Genomic DNA, 7818 nt, shown 5'->3' with positions numbered 1-7818 from the left:
ATAGTGTCTTCATTTTGCTTGACTGAACTTTAGTTTCAGTTCACCGTCACCCAGCGTTACTTTCCAGGGGGCTTTTGGAGCTTTCTTCACTCTCGAATAATGGATCCAGGCCGTTTGCTCCTTAATCTTGATGGCGGTATGTGTTGTCAGCAGCACCTGGTATGGTCCCGTCCACTTTTCTTCCAAAGGGCGACCTGCAAATGCTTTTACATACACATAATCCCCAGGTTTAAAGGGGTGGATTGGTTGGTCCAGCCCTCTAGCCCTGGTTCCTGAGACAACTTTAGATATTTGATCCAACTGTTTTTGGAGTCCTATTAAATAATTACACAAGTATCCCGACCCCAGTTGCGTCAGGTCCTCCCCGCTGAACAAAAACTGATAGGGTCTTCCGTATAATATTTCAAAAGGGCTTAGATTTTCCTTTGTCCGTGGTTTTACTCTAATTCTAAGTAAAGCCAAAGGGAGAGACTGAGGCCATGATAAATTAGTCTCTTGCCCTATTTTGGCTATTTGTTGTTTGATTAGATGATTCATCTTTTCCACTTGTCCGCTTGCCTGTGGTCTGTAAGGGGTATGGAGTTGCCAGTCTACCCCTAAGACCTTACTTACTTCTTGAACTATTTGCGCACAAAAATGAGAGCCTCTATCCGAGGACATTGCTGCCGGAATTCCGAAACGCGGTATTATCTCATTCAGTAAAACCTTAACCACTTCTCTTGCCTTGTTGGTTCGACAGGGAAAAGCCTCCGGCCACCCGGAAAAAGTATCTGTCAAAACCAACAAGTATCGATACCCCCCTTTTCTTGGCAGTTCTGAAAAATCTATCTGCCATTGTTGTCCTGGATAGTTTCCTTTACTGATTATTCCGAACTTTACCCTATTTTCTGTATTAGGGTTATGATGCAAACAAATACTGCATTGCTGGGTTACTTGTTTTACCGTAGTATACAGATTTCTTCCCACCGAGACTCGACTCAGATTTTTATATAAGGTGTCTGCTCCCCAATGAGTCTTATTATGTTCTGCCATGACCATAGGCCATATTAAATTAGAGGGTAGTACAACCCTATTATCTTTCAGGTATACCCATCCATCACTCCTTGCTTTTCCTCCCAGGTCCCCAATTAACTTTTGATCTTCCCGTGTGTACCTAGGTTCCTGTCCTTCACCTAAAGTTTGTATTTTACCGTCTGGTATTAAAGTGAGCGCTTCTGCCTCAGCCAATCCGGCCACCCTTTTTGCTTCTTGGTCAGCCAATCAGTTCCCTACCTCGAAGTCAGCGGTTCCTTTTTGGTGTCCCCGGCAATGTATAACAGCCACCTTCTCTGGGTGCTTTACCGCTTCCAACAACTTCAAAATCTCCTCAGCATATTTTATTTGTTTTCCTTGGGCCGTTAATAATCCTCGTTCCTTCCAGATAGCCCCATGTGCATGCACCACACCAAATGCATACTTAGAGTCTTTCCAGATATTTACTTTCTTTCCTGCTGCTAGTTCCAATGCCCGCGTAAGGGCAATTATTTCTGCTTTCTGAGCAGACGTCCCAGGGGGTAATGGTTTCGACTCAATTACCTGTTGAGTGGTCATCACCGCATACCCTGCTTTGCGTTGTCCTTGTTTCACAAAGCTGCTTCCATCAGTATACCATGATTCGTCCGCGTCTTCCAAGGGCTCCTCCCTGAGATCTGGTCGGCTAGAATACACAGTTTCCATAGTTTCGATACAATCGTGGACCACTGGCTCGTCAGGAGCGTTACTAAGGAAAGAAGCTGGGTTCACAATGTTAGTAACCACAATTTCTACGTCATCTTGCTCCACCAGTATTGCTTGGTATTTTAAAAATCTTTGAGGGGATAACCAGTGTGCCCCTTTCTGCTCCAAGACTGCCGAGACAGTGTGTGATACCAGCACGGTTATCTTCTGTCCCATAGTGAACTTCCGAGCCTCCTGTATATTCATGATGACAGCGGCCACCGCTCGAAGGCAACCCGGCCAACCTTTACTTACTTCATCCAGTTGTTTAGAGAAGTAGGCCACAGCTCTCCTGTAGGGGCCCAGCTTCTGTGCCAGCACCCCCAGAGCCATCCCTTGTCTCTCATAGGAGTACAACCAAAAGGGTTTAGACAAGTCCGGTAGACCCAAAGCTGGTGCTCGCATTAACTCCAATTTAAGCTTCTTAAAGGCAGCCCGTGCTTCCCCCGTCCAGACCAATTTTGATTGGTTATTCTTGATGAGGTCATATAGGGGTTTTACAATTAGTCCATAATTATTAATCCATAGACGGCACCAACCTGTCATCCCTAGAAAAGTTCGTAATTCCTTAATGGTCTGTGGTTCTGGGGTACGGCAGATAGTTTCTTTCCGTTCTGTTCCTAACTCCCTTTGTCCCCCTGAAATCTCAAACCCCAAGTAAGTTACACGTGACTGAATCAGCTGAGCCTTCTGTTGAGAGACTCGATACCCATTCAAACCCAGAAAATTAAGGAGACTTATCGTCCATTGCATGCAGCTGCTCCTATTCTCAGTGGCTATCAAAAGGTCATCAACGTATTGCAGCAGAACTCCTTCGGTGTTTGGGGCCTCCCAAACCTCAAGCTCTTTTGCTAGTTGATTCCCAAAAATCGTGGGGCTGTTTTTGAATCCCTGCGGCAATACGGTCCAGGTCAATTGAGCCTTTCGTCCTGAGTCTGGATTTTCCCATTCAAAAGCAAAAAGCTTCTGACTTTCTGGGGCTAAAGTCAGGCAGAAGAAGGCATCTTTTAAATCCAGTACGGTAAACCAAACTAAATTATCTTTTAATTTAGTCAGTAATGTGTACGGGTTGGCTACCACAGGGTGTATATCTTCAGTGATCTTATTTATAGCTCTTAAATCCTGCACTAATCTATAGTTCTTCCCATCTGGCTTCTTAATTGGTAGTATAGGAGTATTATATTCAGATTCACACTCAACCAGCAGTCCATGTTTTAAAAACTTATCCACTATCCCCTTAATTCCTTTCCTGTCTTCTAATCTTAGGGGATATTGCTTAATCTTAACTGGCCTTTCCCCTGGCTTTAATCTCACCACTATCGGGGCTGCATTTTTGGCTCGCCTAGGGATGTCAGTAGCCCAGACTCCTGGGTAAACTTGGTCTAAAATCTCCGAAGGTACTTTACCGATGGGGTCTGCTTGTATCAGCGTTAAGCTTAGCGCGGTTATCAGCTTTTCTTCTCTCACTTTTAACCCCACCTTCCCTTTTTCAAAGACAATTTCCGCTTCTAATTGTTCTAGTAAATCTCGCCCCAGCAAAGACTTCGGGGATCCTGGTAAATATAAAAACCTATGTATTCCCATCTGTTTCCCTAACTTATATTTTAAAGGCCTTAGGAAAAAGGCTTTCTCGTGCTGGCCTGTAGCTCCTATCACCGTCACAAAATCCTCATCCTCTGGTATCAATTTCTGGTTTAACACAGAATAAGTCGCTCCTGTGTCAATTAAAAACTCCACTTCCTGTCCTGATTTCCCTAGCTTAATTTTAACCAGCGGATCTGCTAGGGTAGAATCCCCCGGTCCACTTCATTGGTCGGGAGATACACTAGCTACCATCAACCTGTTCTTCTCCCATTGTTTCGGACATTCCCTTCTCCAATGACCCACTTCCCTACAATATGCACACTGATTCGGTCTCAGGGGAGGCTTTACTGACCTTCCCCTTATCCCATTCCCTCTTCCTTTTCCCCGAAAAGGTTCTTCTTGCCTCTGTAAGGCCGCAACAGTTGCCGCAGCAATAGCCCTACCCAGCCTTTGTTTCTCATTCCCTTCTCGATTCCTAAATACCCTCCATGCCTCTTCCACCAGCCTTTCTAAATCTCTCACATCCGGCTCTTTCATTTTCTGAAGCTTCCGCCTTATATCGTCCGCAGACTGACCCAAGAACAATGATACTAGCTGGACTTTACCTTCCTCAGAAGAGGGGTCTATCGTAAATTTTTGCATTGCTGTCCTTAGTCAATCAAGAAATTCTGACGGGGTCTCAGTTTGCCCCTGTTTTATGGTATATAACCTAGACCAGTTTACAGACTTTGGTATCGCACTTTCCAAGGCGATCCTAATCCATTCCTGATATCTTTTTAATAACCTATAATCACCCTCATCATTATAGTCCCAGTTTGGGTCCACTCTGGGCACATATACCTCCACAGTTCCAGGTAAAACTCCTGACGTTACCTGGGTCTGTACTTGAGTTTGTGCATTCTTAATTACCAGTTGCTTTTCCGTTTCCGATAATGCTGCCAGCATTATCTCTATATCTTTCCAATCGGGATCTAAATTCTTTACAATCAGCTCAAACCTCCGGGCCACTGATTCTGGATCATCCCGGTATCCTTTCACAGCTTCCTTCCATGAATCTAACTCAGCAGTTGTGAAAGGTACTTTTATCCGAGCTGGTCCGTTAGCCCCCATAGCCTGTCGTAACGGGGCTTGAATAATGGGCCCGACCTTACCTCGGGTTCGAGCCGTGATCGGGGTAAAGTCTCCATTCCCCCAACTCTCATTTTTCTTATCTATTCTGCCGTTTCCTGGTCTCGCCCCCACGCCTTGTTCTATTATCTGGGGCGGGAGGACATAATCCTCCATTCTCTCCTCTGACTCATTCAATTTCAAACATCTCTGCCCGATACTGCACGCCGAACAACATCTTTTCATTTTTCCTGCCCCTTCCTTCTTCATATCCTTTTCTATTGCCAGGATCAAAGGATCCTGTGGGGCTAAGTTAATTCCACACTCCTTCTGCCATTCCGGGTGGTTTCTCAAAGTGAAAAACATATCTGCGTATGACACCTCATCCCACTTTCCTTCTCTCCTTAGAAACAACATTAACTGTAGTAAAGTATTATAATTTAAGGTTCCATTCAGTGGCCATTTCCCTCACAATCCAACTTATAAAGTGGCCACCATTGATTACAATATTTTATCAACGTTTTCTTATTTTCAGTTCTACCGGGGGATCCCCCTATATCTTTCCAATGACTCAAGATACATCCCAACGGGCTTTTCTTTGGAATCCCACTACTCTGCTGCCCCCCCATGTTACAGTTCAGAATGTTTCTTGTTACACAATACAAGCCGGCAGCTTTCCACAATAACACCAAGATCCTAGTAACGTTATAAAGAGTATAATCAAAATCCCAAAGACAATAGCCAAGGTCAAGTTCCACATTTAAACACAACGTAATACCAACCTCGCATGCAAAGGTTACTTGTTTCCCAACAGCAACTGAGTGCTTTCCAAAAAACCAAATGCCGTCCTGCAGAAAACTTTTACTTTCTGACTTACAGACGACCCCAATTGACCGGTCAACCAAATAAACCAAAATAAAGAATATAATCACTTACAGTGATGGGGTCCGTGTCTGCCTCCGCAGTGATCCGTTGAGTCGAGGAGTCCCTCCGGGAAATCCCGGGGGTACCCTAGGGAGTCCTGTTCCCAGCGGGTCCTGCGGTCCGACAGAGAAGAAGTCCCATCTGGGGTGCCAGATTGATTCAAAGATCATAAATCCAATTTCTTTAAGTGATTTATTCTTTATTGACGGCGCCGGATGCACGGGGGATCTTTCCGCCTATCGTGCATCCCGAAGTGAAAAGCCGTCCCAAATTTATACATCACAGTGATTAATATTTTATTAACGCCTATACATATTCATTATCTAACCCCGCCTACTCTCGCTTCTCATGCTAATCAGTTTTTTGTGTCCTGCGCCTGCGCAGATCCTCTCAGTGGTCTTGGGCAGGGGTCGTCGAGCTGTGGTCGGTGGTCTCAGAGAGGAAGGCCATAAGTCTTCCTCACAGTGTACTTTTCACCCTTGGTCAGGATTCTGCTGAATTAGCTTTCTTCCTAACCGCAAGGACTGTTTTTTCTTCGAATCTTCTGCTCATTATTTTCTTATCTTGGATTCCAATGTCTTGTTCGAGATATATTGCCCGTATGTCCTATTTTGAGATACATTGTCCGTACATCTGCTTCCTGCCCTACACTTAATGTTCTGTTCTCCTTTAATAGTTTCATTCTTAACCCTTTCTTATCTGGAATCGCCTCAGCTTCCCTAATCAGTACATGGAAGGGCTGTCCTTCATCTCCAGACTGGTAGATCATCCTGATCCTCTTCAGGACCCTGTTATCTGTCATATGATATCAAAGTTGAAACATAGGACTGGCCCTTCAAAGGATAAATGCTCTCCTGTAACTATTGAAGTGCTAAGATCTCTCCTGGGGACTCTGGAGTCTGTGTGCAGCTCTCCTTACGAGTGTATATTGTTCCGTGCCCTATTTACTGTGGCTTTTTTTGGGGCACTCCGCATAGAAGAGATGGTGGTGAATGACCAAAGTGTAGCACAACCAAAACTCCTGTACTTGAGTGATCTCCAGCTGACTGAAGGGAGTGCAAGCCTTTGTTTGCATGCACCTCATATGGACCAAGAGAGATCTTTGATCAAACTGGGACTTTCTAGGGAGATGTGGGTGTGTCCTATTGAAGCTCTCCATATCTATGTGGCAGTGCGGCCACAAGGAGAGGGTCCTCTCTTTGTGCATTTGGATAGTAGGCCTGTGATGAAGAGGGAGTTTCTAACAGTCTTCCGCTGTGCTCTTGGACTTGGCTGGACGTCCTCCAAACCAGTATGGTGTGCATTCCTTCTGGTTGGGGGCTGTTGTAACAGCAGTATGGCATGGGTATTCTGATGAAGCTATTAACAGAATAGCAAGGTGGTGAGGAAAAATCATGAAAATCCTGAAGAGGACATAGAGCTATCCATTGGGCTTCTGTGGTAAGGGATATCTTCTGCAATGCAGAATACAGTCTCAGTGCTCTAAAGCTGCAGAAAGGTTGGAGTAACTAGTACAAGGTGACTTTTTTCACCCAACATGGTTGAGACTGGTGTGTCTTGTTTTTCAAACTGCTATGGTTGGTGAACTAATGAATATGCATGCTATTTAGCATATTTGTTCTGTGTATTGGCCTTATGTAATCTTTTATTAAACTGATTTTAATGAGCTCTTTGAGTCTTTTTTACTGCCCTGGCTGAAGGCTATTAGCGCAGTGGTGATGTGTGCACTTGGTACAAGTGTGCATCCCTTTTGCAGTCTATAGGAATGAGAAGAAAATCTAGCTGATGGCTGGTGACTGGCAGCTGTGAATATGGGGGGAGTTCAGCTGCTCACTGTGACACAGAGGGATGTTGGTGGTGTTCAGGCAGCAGTTCTGTAGCAGCTGCATTCAACCTAACCAGCTGCTGCTGCTGTCTCAGTCTATCTACATGGGCCTGCCCCTTGACAATTATTAAGATCCTTCACTGAGCCCTCTTCAAAGGGTGTATAGGACCCAGATACTGACCACAAGAAGCCTTAAATTGAAATGGAGCTAAATTATCACAGGTGACCTTGCTTGGTTCCAAGGATCCCTTGTAGCAGAGAACATTTTGTCAGCTCTTACATAAATAACCCTCATCTTCTAATTGTGGCACTTCTTAAAGATTTCATACAGCTTAAATCACTTATCTGTGAAGCAGGATCATAAGGTTGAATGTCACCTTCTGTTACAGCAAGGGTGTTTGAAGTAATGGCATCTTCTCGTGTGTCATGTGTTCAGGAGCTGCCTAGGTGACAACTAGCTATGGAGAAAATAACCAATGTAATACTGAATTTCCATGTCAGGGAAAAGTGACTGCAAGACCCATTTTGCTGCCCCTTGTGTTACCAGGAAGGCACTGATGTACATCACACAAGTACAGCAGGTAACCAAGGCAGCACTGGGGACAGTGACTTTGAGGCTGTCC

The sequence above is a fragment of the Anser cygnoides genome, chromosome 4, assembly GCF_040182565.1.
Source record: "Anser cygnoides isolate HZ-2024a breed goose chromosome 4, Taihu_goose_T2T_genome, whole genome shotgun sequence".
NCBI classification, from domain to species: Eukaryota; Metazoa; Chordata; class Aves; order Anseriformes; family Anatidae; genus Anser; species Anser cygnoides.
The sequence above is the reverse complement of the archived record's forward strand: the minus strand, read 5'-3'. Positions refer to the sequence as shown.